Source organism: Stegostoma tigrinum, chromosome 29, assembly GCF_030684315.1.
Source record: "Stegostoma tigrinum isolate sSteTig4 chromosome 29, sSteTig4.hap1, whole genome shotgun sequence".
NCBI lineage: Eukaryota > Metazoa > Chordata > Chondrichthyes > Orectolobiformes > Stegostomatidae > Stegostoma > Stegostoma tigrinum.
The window spans coordinates 46,115,063-46,130,483 of record NC_081382.1 but is presented as its reverse complement, the minus strand read 5'-3'; the positions used below and the strand labels follow the sequence as shown (position 1 = coordinate 46,130,483).

Genomic DNA, 15,421 nt, shown 5'->3' with positions numbered 1-15,421 from the left:
ATGTGTTTTATCCGGAAGTTGGTGGGGTGGTATGTGAGGGCGAGGGGGATTCTCTTTTGGAAGTTATTGCGGGGGCGGAGTGTGAGGGATGAGGTGCGGGAAATGCGGGAGACACGGTCGCGGGCGTTTTCGACCACTGCGGCGGGGGGAAGTTGCGGTCCTGGAAGAACGTGGACATCTGGGATGTGCGGGAGTGGAATGCCTCATCCTGGGAGCAGATGCGGCGGAGGTTGAGGAATTGGGAATAGGGGATGGAATTTTTGCAGGAAGGTGGGTGGGAGGAGTCCTTCATCATGGAGCTGCTTGCGACGAACCTCAACAAAACCCATTGCATCTTTCTCCAGATTTCCTTTGCAAAGGCACAATCCAGAAGGAGATATGTTACAGTCTGTACTCGTGCAGCTGTTTCGACTGCAGCATGTGTGACGCAGAGAGTCTGGGTGTACCAGGATCTCACAGGGAGGGCCCTTCTCACTACCAGCCAAGTGATGCCTTGGTGCTTGTTGGAAAGTTCTGGTGATGAGGCATTCTGCCAAATGACTTTGACAATCTGTTCAGGGAACCACGTGACAGGATCCACCCTTTCCTTTTCCCACAGGGTCTCAAGGACGCTACGTGCTGACCACTTCCGATGGACTTGTGATCAAAGGTATTTTTCTTTTCAAATTTCTCCATGAAGGAGAGTTGATACAGAACGGTCTAACTACTTGCAGCATTCCACAGCAGAGAGAGCAGGCCCACCCTTCACAACCACTGGCAACAGGTAGAACCTCAGTACGTAGGGTTTGCGTACCGAGGGTCCATGCACAGCTTGATGCAGCCACACACGAAGGTGGCCGTCAGGGCCAGGGCAGTGGTGGGTACATTCTCCCACGTCACCTTACCCAGAGTTTTGTACACAGTGTCCCTGTCGACATGGTCCATCTTAGACCTCCAGATGAAATGGAAGATGGCTCAGGTGACTGCAACAGCGCAGATCCAGGGAATGAGCCAGACCTGTATCATTTACATCAATAGAGAGAGTCCCTCACACCTGACAACCAACTTTAACCCACAATTGAGAAGGAGCGGTGCTCCCAAAAGACCAGTTTGTGTTTCACCTCGGCGATAAGCTCCTTCTAAGGTTTTGTGCACACCCTGGCCCCACCGAACCATATTCCTAGCATCTTCAGGTTATCTGTCCCGACAGTGAAGGGGATAAAGGATTGGTCAGCCTAGTTCATAAAGAACATTACCCTGTTCTTGCCTTGATTTGTCTTGGCTCCTGAAACTAGTTTGAACTGGTTGGAGATGCTCACGAGTCTACGCACTGACAACGGATCTGAGCAGAAAATGGCAACATCATCCATGTACAGTAAGGCCATAGACTGCAAGCCTCCACTGCCTGGAACAGTCACCCCCCTTCAGGCTTGCATCCTTCCAGATGGACTTGGCAAAAGGCTCTGTACAACACCCAAACAAGACAGGAGAGAGTGGGCAGCCCTACCTGACTCCAGATCTGATTGGAAAACTTTCTGATTTCCATCCATTCATTGAGACTACACTAACGATGTTGGTGTAGAGCAGTTGGATTATATTGCAGATTCCTTCTGCAAAGCCTGTTTTGGAGAGTACATCCTACATCTAGGTATGTGATACCCTGTCACAGGCCTTCTCCTGGACAAGGTTGATGAGCCAGGCATTCCACCCCTTCTCCTGCACACAAGTGATAGTATCCCTGAGAAGCGTGAGGCTGTCACGCTTGGAAGATTGTTGTTACCGGTACAGCACAGGTTTGGTCAGGGTGAATCACTGATCACAGAGCAGACCTGATCCTGTTTATGATGACTTCAGACAGAATTTTTTAGTCTGCATTCAGTAGTGAAAATATCTGTCAATTTGTAATTTCTGCCCTCTTTTCCCTTCTGCCTGTAGATGAGAAGAGTGATATATTTCGAAGTGGATTCACACATGCTGCCTGACAGAAGCAGACTGTTGTAAGAAGTTAAAAAGCAGGACCTCAAGGATAGTGATCTCCGGATTACTCCCAGTGCCATGTGCTAGTGAGGATAGAAATAGAAACATTCGCCAGATGAATGTGTGGCTGAGGAGCTGGTGTAGGGAGCAGGGTTTTCAGTTCTTGGATCATTGGGAACCCTTTTGAGGTAGAAGTGACCTGTACAAGAGGGACAGGTTGCATTTGAACTGGAGGGGTCTGATATCCTCATGGGGAGATTTTCAACTGTTACATGGGAGAGTTTTAAACTAGTTTGTCAGAGGGGTGGGTCTCTGAATAAGAGTGGGGCCATTGAGAAATCAGGGGAAAATACATTAACCATCAAGAACAAGTTTACTACTCAGGATAGCTAGGGGCATGGTAAGGGATGAGAACAAATTTCTGGTTTAAAGTACATTTATTTCAATGCACAAGCCTGACTGGTAAGGCAGATGAGCTCAGAGTATGGATTGGCTCTGGGGCCTGAGCTATAATAGCCATAACAGAAACAGGGCTGAAAGAAGGGCAGGAGTGACAGCTCAATGTTTCAGGATACGGAAGTACAAGTAAGTGAGGAGGCAGAGTAGCCTTTTTGATAAGGGAGGACATACCAACAGTGCTGAAGAAGATATTCTTTAGGGGTCATCAAATGAGGCCATATAGTTAGAACTTAGAAACGAGAAGAGGATGGTCTGTCTGTTGGGACTGTATTATAGACCCCCGCAAAGCTAGTGACTATTAGAAAAGCAGAAGTGTCGAGAGCTTGCAGATACCCTTAGGAATAATACAGCAGTATTGGTTGGAGGTTGTAACTGTATTGACTGGGCCACCCAGAGTGCAAAAGGCCCAGACGGGGTGAAATTTGTCAAATGTGTCCAAGCAAGTGGGCAGGACAATGGCTCAGTGATTAGCACTGCAGCCTCACAGCACCAGGGACCCGGGTTCGATTCCATCCTTGAGTGACTGTCTGCGTGGAGTTTGCACATTCTCCCCGTGTCTGCGTGGGTTTTCTCTGGGTGCTCCAGTTTCCTCCCACAGTCCAAAGGTGTGCAGGCTAGGTGGGTCGGCCATGCTAAATTGCCAATAGTGTTCAGGGATGTGAGGATTCGGTGGGTCATGGGGGGATGGATCTGGGTGCGATACTCTGAGGGTCGTTGTGGACTTGTTGGGGTGAGGGGCCTGTTTCAACACTGTAGGGATTCTAGAAGAAAAGTTTCCTAATTCATTGTGTAGAGGGCCCTACTCAGGAGAGTGCAACTCTGGACTTGCACTTAGGAAACGAGGTCAGGCAAGTGACAAGTGTCAGTTGGAGAGCACTTTGGATCCAGTGACCATAACCCTCTTAATTTTAACATAGTTCTGGAAAAAGCTAGGTTAGGCTCACAGGTTAAGATGCAGAGCCAATTTTGGGGCCACTAGGCAGGATCTAGCAGAAGTCAACTAGGTGAGTCTGTTTGAAGGAAAACAATAACTGGCAAATGGGAAGCTTTTAAGAGTGAGATATCAAGAAGGTCCATCCCTGTTAGGGTGAAGGGAAAAGCTGGCAGATTTAGGCATCCTGGCTGACTAGGGATATTGAGGCTCTGGTCAGGAGAAAAAAGAAGGCTTACTTTGGGTTTAAACTATCAGGCTCAAATGAATCCCTATATGACTATAAAAAGTGTACGAATGCACTTTAGCGGGAAATCAGAAGAGCAAAAAAAGGATATGAGATGGATCTGGCAGATATGGTTAAAGATAATTCCAAGAGGTTCTGTAGCTATATTAAGAGTAAAAGAGTGGCTAGGGAGAGAATAGGACCCCTTAAAGATCAGCATGGTCACATGAGATAGGGAAGATTTTTAATGAATATTTCTCCTTGGCACTTACTGAGGAGAGAATCATGGATAATAAGGGAAAAAAAAGTGGGGATGTTTTGGACCGCATGCACCTTCCCAGAGAGGAGGTGTTTGCAGCCTAAAAGATGGACAAATCCCTTGGGCCCTCAGACATTATGGGAGCTAGGGAAGAAATTACAGAGGCCCTTACAGAGACTTTTGCTTCATCTTTAGCCACTGGTGAAGTTCCAAAAGACTGGAGGATGCCTAATGTTGCTCTATTATTTCAGAAAGGTAGTGAAGACAAGGTAGGGAGCTACAGGCCATTGAGCCTGGTTGTAGGCAAATTCTTGGAGAGAATACTGAGGGACAGGAGCAACCAGCATTTGCATAGTCTGATTAGGGATAGTCAGCATGGCTTTGTGTGCAGGAAGTCACGTCTGACAAATTTTTTAGAGTTTTTCAAAGAGGATAGATGAGGGTAGGTCAATGGATAGGTCATATGGACTTCAGTAAGGTCTTTGTCAAGGCCCCGCACAGCAAGCTAGTCATGAAGGTTAGGTTGCATGGGATCCAGAAAAAGCTAGCTAATTGGATTCAAAATTGACTTGATGGTAGGAAGCAGAGGGTGATGGCTGAAGGGTGTTTCTTGGACTAGACACCTGTGGCTAGTGGTGTACCACAGGGGTCAGTGCTGGGACCTTTGTTATTTGCTATTTACATAAATGACCTGGATGTGAACGTACAAGGTGTGATTAATAAGTTTGCGGATGATAGTAAAATTAGGAGGTATCATTGAATGCGAGGAAGGTTATCAAAAATTACAGAGGTCTTGATCAGATGGGGAAGTGGACAGCGGATTGGTGAATGCAATTCAATGCAGATAAGTGTGAGGTATTGCACTTTGGAAAGTCAAACCAAGGTATGACTTATACAGTAAATAGTAAGGTTCTGAGGAGTGGCATGGAACAGAGGGACCTAGGAGTCTGAGTAGATAAGTTCTTTGAAAGCAGCATCACATGTAGACAGGGTGGTGAAGAAGGCATTTAGCACACTGGCCTTCATCAGTCGAGGCATTGAATGTAGGAGTTGGGACGTTATGTTACAGCTGTATAAGTCGTTAGTGAGGCTGCATTTGGATATTGTGTATGCTTTTGGTCACCCTGTTATAGGAAAGACATAGTTAAACTGGAAAGTGTGCAAAGAAGATTTTACAAGGATGTTGCCAGGCATAGTAGCCGAGTTATAGGGAGAGTTTGGCCAGAATAGGACTATATTCCTTGGAATGCAGGAGAATGTAGGGGTGACCTTACTGAGGCGTATAAAATCATGAGGGGCATAGATAGGAGGAATGCACAGTCTTTTTTCCAGGGATGGGGAATTGAAACTCGAGGGTGTAGATTTAAGCTGAGAGGGGATAGGTTTAAGAAGGACCAAGGGGCAACTTCTTCATGCAGAGAATGGTCTATATATATATGGAATGGTCTGCCAGCAAAAGCGTTTGAGGCAGGTACAATTTGAAACATTTAAAAACCATTTGTATAGGCACATGGATGGGGAGGGTTTAGAGGGATATGGACCAAATGTGAGCAGTTGGAACTAGCTGAGTGGGCACGATGGTCAGCATGAACCAATTGGGCTGAATCGCCTGTTTCTATGCTGTATTACTGTCTGACTCTACGACCTCAAGCAGGTCCTGGCTGATTAAGACCCACAGTGCAGAAGTTTTATTCTTTTCTAAGGACTCAAGGGCCTTGGTCCGCTCATCCAGAGATAATGGCTGGTGCTTATTACCCACAGTAATCCAGGAGGGCTCTCATCATGAAGAAAGTCCAGTTGACCAACATTCCTTCCTCCACCTTCTTCACAGTCACCCTGACTGTATTGCAGAGCCCTTGAGTTGGTGCACAGATGCTCACAGAGGCAATAGCTCAAGTTGGCTCGTCACTGAAATGGCATTAGGCCAAAACCAGCATGAAGTTCCATCAGCTGTGGCTGAGTTCATCCAACGATCATCCAACTTCCACCCACACTCACAATCCAGCAATGATCTTGAGTTCTTCTGAAGATGACAATGATGGTGATGATGATGGGTTTCAGTCAGACTTGTCCTGGGAGAACCACCTTCCAGATTATGGTAATTCCCCCACCAGGTAAATTCTTTTATTTCAAAAATATACTTTGTTGATAAAAAAAATCTCATTTTATATATACATTGCCACAAATGCTGTTCAAATAAACAGACAAAACATTGGACTTTATCTCTCTAAAAAACCAAAGACCTCTCTTGTCCATACAGTACTAATATTTACATATATTTGAGACACTGGGAGGGTCCAATAACTGAACAGACCTGCACTTACCTTCAGCAGGAAGACCTGACAGGTAAATATAATCATCCATAATGCCAGGGGCATGTGAAGATTTCCCACAAACTGTAGGGCAACACATGAGATCAAGCTCACCTGTCATACCTTTAACTACACAACATTTCACCAAAATTTATATCAAGTGGAAAATTATTAGTGTCTTTTACTATCAACTCCAACCTGAAGATTACTGTAAACTAGAATTTTTTTTCACTTTGACTGACAAATCAGCTCCCTCTAGGAACTGAAACATAGCCTTTCATAGCATAACAACGAATCAACATCCAGCTCTCCTCTGATGTCACCTCTACAATTCCAGATGGAAATATGTTCCTCTCCCCACTCTTCTTAAAATTGTTGGTCCTCTTCTTTATGTCATCTTAGCTCCTCACTGTCTCAAAGTTTTGTAAACCCATGTTGATCCACTTCATAGGTTTCATTTTGTTGATGCTCCATATTTCACCAGGGTAGGGGAGTCCAAAACTAGGTTTAAGGTGAGAGGCAAAAAAATTAAAAGGGACCCGAGAGGAAACTTTTTCACACAGAGGCTGGCGCATGTATGGAATGAACTGCCAGAGGAGTTGTGGAGGCTAGTACAATTACACATTTAAAAGGTATCTGGATGAGTATATGAATAATAAGGGTTCAGAGAGATAAAGGCTAAATGTGGGCAAATGGGACTAGATTAAGTTACGATATGCCGTCGGCATGGATGAGTTGGACCAAAGGTTTTGTTTCTGTGCTGTACATGTCTTTGATTCTATATTTAAACATTGCCAGAAATGCCTTTGTCTCTAAGCGATTCAGTTGTGAACCTAAAGGCACTGTGTGATACTGCTACATCTATGCCCATACTGATATGTCCCAGCCCTTTATAACTGTTGAGGGAAATTTTCACTGGGCTTCCCGGGTGGAAATAGACTTGAAAATTATAGTGAAATGTGACTGCATCATTTCCAATGATTGTTTAAATGCCACTATCCTGAAAGCATTTTCTGTTGGGCAAGTCCACCCCTGGTTCGAGTTGTGGATGTTGTTAATGTGTAGACTGAGTTCTTATGAGATACACAAAGCCTCAATTACATGTTGGGAGGCAATTCAGAAACGTCTTCATGAGGAAAATATTTTAGTGGGGCCAGGAGGCTGCTGCCAACTCCAGTTACCCCATAACCCTTGCAGATCCACCCTAGAGCCAGATGAACCTCTGGATAATCTGAGTCTTGTGTCTGCTCAATCCAGTGAACCTGTTGACCAGGCTTTAGGCCAGCACTAGTGGACAGTATGCTGAGGAATTATGTTAGTCAGCGTCTTCATAGAATTTGTGTTCATGTAATTATTCTATGTGCAAAATTCTTCATAAATCAGTATAAATATGTACAAGTACTTAACAAAAAGATAATAAGTATATTTTTATCTTTCAGTGCGGGTGTCACTTTCTGGGCCAGTATTTAGTTCCCATCCGTAGTTGCCTTTGAAAAGGTAGTGGAGCTGCCTTCTGGACCACCAGCAATATATTTGCTGTGGGTAGATCCACAATGTCCTTAGGGTGCAACTTGCAGTATTTTGACCCAGCGGACATTGAAGGGACACCTATATATCCTAATCAGGATGATGAGTGCTTTGGAGGGGGAGTTTACAGATGCTGCTGTTCCAATTAATCTGCCATCCTTATCCTTCGATAGGGTAGTGGTGGCTGGAGAATCCAAGATATCAAAGTGTGGAGCTGGATGAACACAGCAGGCCAAGCAGCATCTTAGGAGCACAAAAGCTGATGTTTCTGGCCTAGACCCTTCATCAGAAAAGGGTCTAGGCCCGAAACGTCAGCTTTTGTGCTCCTGAGATGCTGCTTGGCCTGTTGTGTTCATCCAGTTCTACACTTTGTCATCTCATTTACACAGTAGTGGTTGTGGGCTTGGAAGATGCTGAGCTGTTCAGTGGTTCAAAATCTGCCTAGGAATGTCAATCACTACGATAAAAATTCAGGTTCTGATCTTACACGTACAGCTGATACACTGTGCTATGAGGAGATAATCCACTACAACTCTGTAAACCCTGATAAAGTATTTTGAAGAACTGGAATGGAAAACAAAGTACTTCATTTTTGACTCAGATTATTGATTGCACTGGAAAGTTAAGCTGTTCTGTTGGTTAGCTTCTAGAACTCCCTCATGCTTTCTGTTTCCCAGAACTTGTCAACAGAAATATAGTCAAGAACAAAAGCATCAGACTGTGCCAAAAAGACTGAAAATGTATTGGCAGATGGAGCATCTACCAATACACTCTGGGATTTATTTGATTGAAGAGCCTATCATTTTCACTTTTTCATTTTGAATATTTAGAATATTCCTTGTTGCAAACTCTGCCCCAAGACAGGGTTAGATACAAAATAAAGCTCTTTCTACACTGTCCCCATCAAACACACCCAGCACAGGGCTAGATACAGAGTAAGGATTTCTCTACAGTTGATTTGCTGGGTATAAACCAATATCCTGACTCTTGAATTGGGCCACTTCTGTGATAATCTCTTTAAACAGGAATATCTCTACACAAAGGGAGTAACTACCAGAGAGAAAATATTGAGTTCTGTCAAGTTTGCGTTCCACCGTATTATAGTCACATGATCAATTAAGATGGAGTTATTGACTGATCAGTTGCTATGAATTGACCAGTAGTTGTTCCAGATGTGGGAAATTATCACTCACTGAGACCTTTTCTCCACAGAATAATTTTGAATGCCCTCCTTTTCAACTCAAGATATGCAGTTAGTTGTATTGGTCTTGGACAAGGTGAGACAACAAGTCATAGTTGACAATATCTTGACCCTCCAGAATGTTAGAAATACCATCTTTCAGTCTGGTCTTTTCCAGTGACAACTGAATCTTTCTGGTTGTTCTGTTTATTCTTCCTAAAGTTGCAATATTCTTGCTGTCGTGTAGGAAACAGAATTTGGGCCGGAATTTAATTGCAGTGGCATTGCTTGCCCCAATGTTTTTGAGCATATATACAAAAGCTTCAATCTATCTTTTAATCAAGCATCAGAATTCCTTTGTTTCTCATGCACATCATTTTGTTTCAATTCAATGAATATCAACTTCTGCAATGTATTTTGTCATTTTGCATTTCTCTACATTGAATTTCATCTGCCACTTACCCATTGTTAATGCTAACAGGGCTCACTGAGTGAAATAACTCCACACAGGCCTGTATTCCATCACCAAGTCACCCTTTATTTATACATGGAGAGTCCTTGACATTGATCCAGCTTACTCAGAGCCAGCTCTCAGAATGAACAGGTTGCCTGATGCCCCTGTCTTTATCTGTCAGCCAGGGCTCCCTGAATGGACCAGACTAACAACCCCAAACAGGGAATTCATATTCTATAAAGCCCATCTGGCTGGCCTTACTATGATCATTACATTAGGCAATAGCCTGACATCATTTAGAATTTTGTAAAGGTTTTTGTCTCCCTATCTAAGGAAAGATGTACTGGCATGGAGGCAGTCCAGAGATAGTTCTCTGTGTTGATCCTGAGAATAGAGAGATTTCCCTACTGAGGAGAGTTTGAGTAGGTTGGATCTGATTGAAGTTTAGAAAATTGAGAGATAACGTCATTAAAACAAAGACAATTTTTAGCGTTTTGACAAGCTAGATGCAGTTGTTTGTCCTTATTGCAAAGTCCAGGACCAGAGGATATAATCTCACAGCAAGGTATCATCCAGATAAGACAGAGATGAGGGGGAATTCCTTCTGCGACAGAGTAGTGAATCTGTGTATGATTCCACTATTGAGGCTGAGTCATTAAATATATTCAAGGCTCAGATAAACGGATGTTTGATCAGTAATGGAATCAAAAGTTAAGGGGGGATGTCGAGGAAGTATAATTGAGGGTTTCCAATCAGCTATGGTCTCATTGGATGGTGAAGCAGACATAAGAGGTGAATGGCCTACTTCTGCTCCTACATCTTACGGTCTAATGGTGTGCCATGTTGGGAACAAACAAAGTGATATAGGCTGGGAGGCAAGACTGAAATACTTAACGACGACTTTGTATGTATGTGTACCAAGGAAGAGGAAGCTGACAAAATGGCTGTAAAAGTGGAGATGATAGGGATAATGCGTGAAATTTGTTAGATGTTAGAAAAAGACTGTTATGCTTATAATAAATAAACTACTTGGTCCAGATAAGATGCACCACAGGTTCCTCAAGAACATGGAGCTTGAGATATCGGAAGAGTTTGTCGTTATCTTCCATATATGTGGGGGAGCTATTAGAAGATTAGAGAGTTGCAAATGTGAACCCTTATTCAACAAGGGTACAAAGACATTCCAGATAACTGACAACAGGATTGTCAGCATAACATTAGTGGTAGGTAAGGTTTTAGAAACAATATTTAAGGAACAAATTGAACAGACAGTTATGAAATTCAACTTAATTAAGGAGAGACAGTGCTGATTTGTAAAAGTCAGGTTGTGTTTGACTAATCTAATTGAATTTTTTGATGAAGTAATAATGAAGGTTAATGAATTGAATGGAATTGACGTTTTCAATACAGATTGTAAGGCAGTGTTTGACAGATTAGCCCATAAAAGGCTGGTTACTAAAATTGAGCCACATGGAATGGTAAGGTCATTGGAAACTTAGATGAACAACAGTTGGTCTAAAGTCAGAAAACAACCGTTGAATTAAATTGCTTTTCAGACTAGATGATCATTGTCTGTGGTGCTCAGACCTCTGCTTATTTAAAACATATATAAATAACTTGGAGATTGGAAAGCAGAGTAAAATTTCATAATTTGCCAATAACACCAGAGTCGAAAGTGCATTGAAAGAATGCAAAGAATGTGCCTTGATTTTCAAAAAAAGCAGAACCTATTGAGAGAGTGTTTGTAAAGTCATAGAGCTATACAGCATGGAAACAGGCCCTTTGGCCCAACTTGACTGTGCCAACTAAGTTTCTTAAACTGAAGAAGGGTCCAGACCCGAAACGTCAGTTTTCCTGCTCCTCCGATGCTGCTTGACCTGCTGTGTTCATCCAGTTCTACATCTTGTTATCTCAGATTCTCCACATCGGCAGTTCCTACTATCTCGGACATTCTGGTGTTCCCTCAATATTGCACGGTAGTGTGTACATTGGTTTTTGTGTTTTCAAACCATGGTTCCAACAATCAATCGATAATTTTACTTTACTACAGAAATTCCATATGTATCTGAATGAAATATCTGAATGGACAGTAATAAATATGATTGGTGATCAATGGTAAATGGTAGAATTTGAGTAAGTGGTAAAACTAAACTTTGAAATTACAACTTTCAAATTGAACTTACATTTTTGCTTTTTATCTCGTGTATATGCCGGGTCTCATTGACCTTACTGGAAAACTGTCAAAAAAAAGCTAGCAAAACGGATGGAATTCTGGAAAAGTGTGTCAGGCTGGTCTCACATAAAGGTTCCAAAGTTCAAAACAATCCCAATATTTTTATTCGTCCACTTTTTGAGGAATTCAGTGCGCAGACATAAACATAGACATGCCGACTATGACCTCTGATATTTTGCTTTATTGTCAGTTTCAGTTACATCCCCAGACACAGGTTATAGTGCCCCTTTTCAACCAAAATATAGAAATCATAGGCTTAGCCAAGCATTTCTGAGTCGACAAAAACTCACCCTGACAGCTGTTTCTCTTTAATATTAAAGTATGACAATAATTTATTTTGAACACTTAATATTTCCTTGCACAAAAGTATAAAATAAATCCATCTGAAGGCAATAAATTATTACAAAAGCAGGACAGTAAATAGAGACTCACAGTCCTGATACTTCACAATTGAACTGTCTCTTTTGTTAATGTGACTGATCTCTAACAAATGCTTGTTGGTATTCAATGTGCTGTTTGTGTTTGCTTTGGAAACAACACTTGATCTTGATCTCAGCAGAGATTGTTATATTTATGTCCTGTTCTTGGAATGGTTTGAAATGCTGCTGTTGAACTGATAAGAGGTTCTAAGTTTTAAAAGTAGGTAAATAATCATGTACCTACAATTGAAATTCACTACGTGTGAATTAACACATTTTTATCATTAAATAACCACCATCAGAAGGAAGAAAAATCTTAAAATTCATTCTGTTGATTTATGTTGAAAAAATACTTGTGATAATCCATAGATCCCTGGAAGCTCTTATGCCAAATGAAGTTAATTTCTTTATTGTCTCTTAGCTGCCTGCTCAGGACTAGGCATATGAAATCCTTGTAGATTTTTATCCTCTTATAGAAACAAAGGCTAATTATGCCACAGAAAGACATAATTTGGTCCAACATGTTTCTGCTCATGGAAAGAGAGCTATTGATGGGATGATGAGGATACAGATGAAATGCTAGAATGGCTGTGGTCTTCTAAGGATGAGACTGATGATCAGGACATTGACAAGGTGGACCATTCAAGAAAGCCTGAGGACACATAAAAAACCCACTTCCAGGATGAGTGTGCTGTGTTTGGATTTTGTTTAATAATGATCCCGTAGAAAACCTGGCAAGCAGCCCCTGCTGAGTTCAAAACATATGTGGGCCTTGTTTAATATAATTTTTGATCTGTTCTGTAGCTGAAACAATGTCTTATTAACCATGTGATTGAACATTTGATCTATTTGGGTGATCTCACCTAACCATCTGCATGCGCTCATAACATGTCCCACTGACTATTGTGAAAAAGCAGCAGTCAGTGAGCCATGCACAAAGACATCGCTTGGGGTTAGAGTTACAAGTTTATAAGGTATCTGTCAGGATATCACATCTGAATGTATGTACTGAAGACCCTCATAGTAGCTAGCAGGTTGAGATCGGTACTGACCCTTCCATCACGAGTAATCTTGACATTTCAGAGTGCGCATTGTTATTACTTTATTCTAAAATGTTTAAGCATTCAATAAGATGGCATTGACTCTGTGAAAAGTATTGCTGCTTTTTTCAGCAGACCAATACATTGGGGAAGGAGAGTGGACTCTGTACTGACCGTTGTGCATCTTCCAGCCTTGCAAAGCTGAGACAAAGGATGAAACTTTCCCTGCAGAAGTGTGTGGGATTTTCATTGATTCCATACTTTCATTCAGCAGGTGAGTGTAAGTATGGAATGATTTATACAGGCCAGACTCTAAACATTGCCTGCACATAGTGTTTAGCCTCAGTGTAGTCCACATTAAAGTGCAACAATGTGACAGCAGTACTCAGCATCATAGTTCAAGGATCTGACATTCGACGCTATCTGCAATCAATATCTCAGTTGCCTGGGAGAGATAAGCACTGCCTCCCCATTACAATGCCTTTCATCCCTGGACTACCTAAGAGTCAATCTAAGTTGATTCAAAATTGTCTCAATGGCAGGAAGCAGAGGGTGATGGTTGAAGGTTGTTTCTCAGATGGAGGCCTCTGATTAGTGGTATGCCACACAGATTGGTGCTGGGACCACATAAATGATCTGGATGAGAATGTATCAGGCACGATTAGTAAATTTGTGGATGATACAAAATTAGGATATATCATTGATAATGAAGAAGGTTGTCAAAAATTGCAGAGGGATCTTGATCAGATGAGGAAGTGGGCTGAGGATTGGCGAGGGTGGAATTCAACACAGATAAGTGTGAGGTGTTGCACTTTGGAAAGTCAAACCAAGCTAAGACTTATACAGTAAATGGTAAGGTCCTGAGGAGTGGCATGGAACAGAGGAACCTGGGAGTCTGAGTAGATAAGTTCTTTGAAAACAGCACCACATGTAGACAGCGTGGTGAAGTAGGCTTTAGCATGCTGTCCTTCATCAGTCAAGGCATTGAGTGTAGGAGTTGGGACGTTATGTTACAGTTGCATAAGTCGTTAGTGAGGCTACATTTGGATATTGTGTATACTTTTGGCCACCCTGTTATAGGAAAGACATAGTTAAACTGGAAAGTGTGCAAAGAAGATTTACAAGGATGTTGCCAGGCATAGTACCCTGAGTTATAGGGAGAGGTTGGCCAGAATAGGACTATATTCCTTGGAATGCAGGAGAATGAGAGGGTGACTTCATTGAGGTGTATAAAATTATGTGGGGCATAGATAGGAGGAATGCATATAGTCTTTTTCCCAGGGATTTGGAATTGAAAACTCGAGGGCAAAGATTTAAGATGTGAGGAGTAGATTTAAGAAGGACCTGAGGGGCAACGTCTTCATGCAGAGAGTGGTGTATATATGGAATGGGCTGCCAGAGAAAATATTTGAGGCAGGTACATTATAGTAGCATTTAGTAGAACATCGAACATTACAGCACAGTACAGGCCCTTTGGCCCTTGATGTTGTGCCGACCTGTTATACCGATCTGAAGCCCATCTAACCTACACTATTCCATGTACATCCATATGCTTGTCCAATGTTGACTTAAATGTACTTAAAGTTGGCGAATCTACTAGCGTTGCAGGCAAAGCGTTCCATTCCCTTACTACTCTCTGAGTAAAGAAACTACCTCTGACATCTGTCCTATATCTTTCACCCCTCAATTTAAATCTATGCTCCCTCGTGCTCACCATCACCATCCTAGGAAAAAGGCTCTCCCTATCCACCCTATCTAACCCTCTGATTATTTTATATGTTTCAATTAAGTCACCTCTCAACCTTCTTCTCTCTAACGAAAATAGCCTCAAGTCCCTCAGCCTTTCCTCGTAAGACCTTCCCTCCATACCAGGCAACATCCTAGTAAATCTCCTCTGCACCCTTTCCAAACCTTCCACATCCTTCTTATAATGCGGTGACCAGAACTGTACGCGATACTCCAAGTGCGGCCGCACCAGAGTTTTGTACAGCTGCAGCATAACCTCTTGGTTCCGGAACTCGATCCCTCTATTAATAAAAGCTAAAACACTGTATGCCTTCTTAACAGCCCTGTCAACCTGGGTGGCAACTTTCAAGGATCTGTGTACATGGACACCGAGATCTCTCTGCTCATCTACACTATCAAGAATCTTACCATTAGCCCAGTACTGTACCTTCCGGTTACTCCTACCAAAGTGCATCACCTCACACTTGTCCACATTAAACTCCATTTGCCACCCCTCAGCCCAGCTCTGCAGCTTATCTATGTTTCTCTGCAACCTACAGCATCCTTCGTCACTATCCACAACTCCAGCGACCTTAGTGTCATCTGCAAATTTACTAACCCATCCTTCTACGCCCTCATCCAGGTCATTTATAAAAATGACAAACAGCAGTGGACCCAACATCGACCCTTGCGGTACACC

At 42.5% G+C, this 15,421-nt stretch overlaps 1 long non-coding RNA gene across 2 annotated transcripts in view; it reads left to right on the top strand.

Annotated features, from left to right (window-relative positions):
• Positions 1–7,898, top strand: part of LOC132206036 (uncharacterized) — an 88,719-nt gene extending 80,821 nt beyond the window's left edge. For both annotated transcript variants that reach the window (XR_009442761.1, XR_009442760.1), the window contains 2 exons: positions 599–649; positions 1,915–7,898. This is a non-coding gene — a long non-coding RNA (uncharacterized LOC132206036). The remainder of the gene's footprint in view (positions 1–598; positions 650–1,914) is intronic.
• Positions 7,899–15,421: the final 7,523 nt, after the last annotated feature.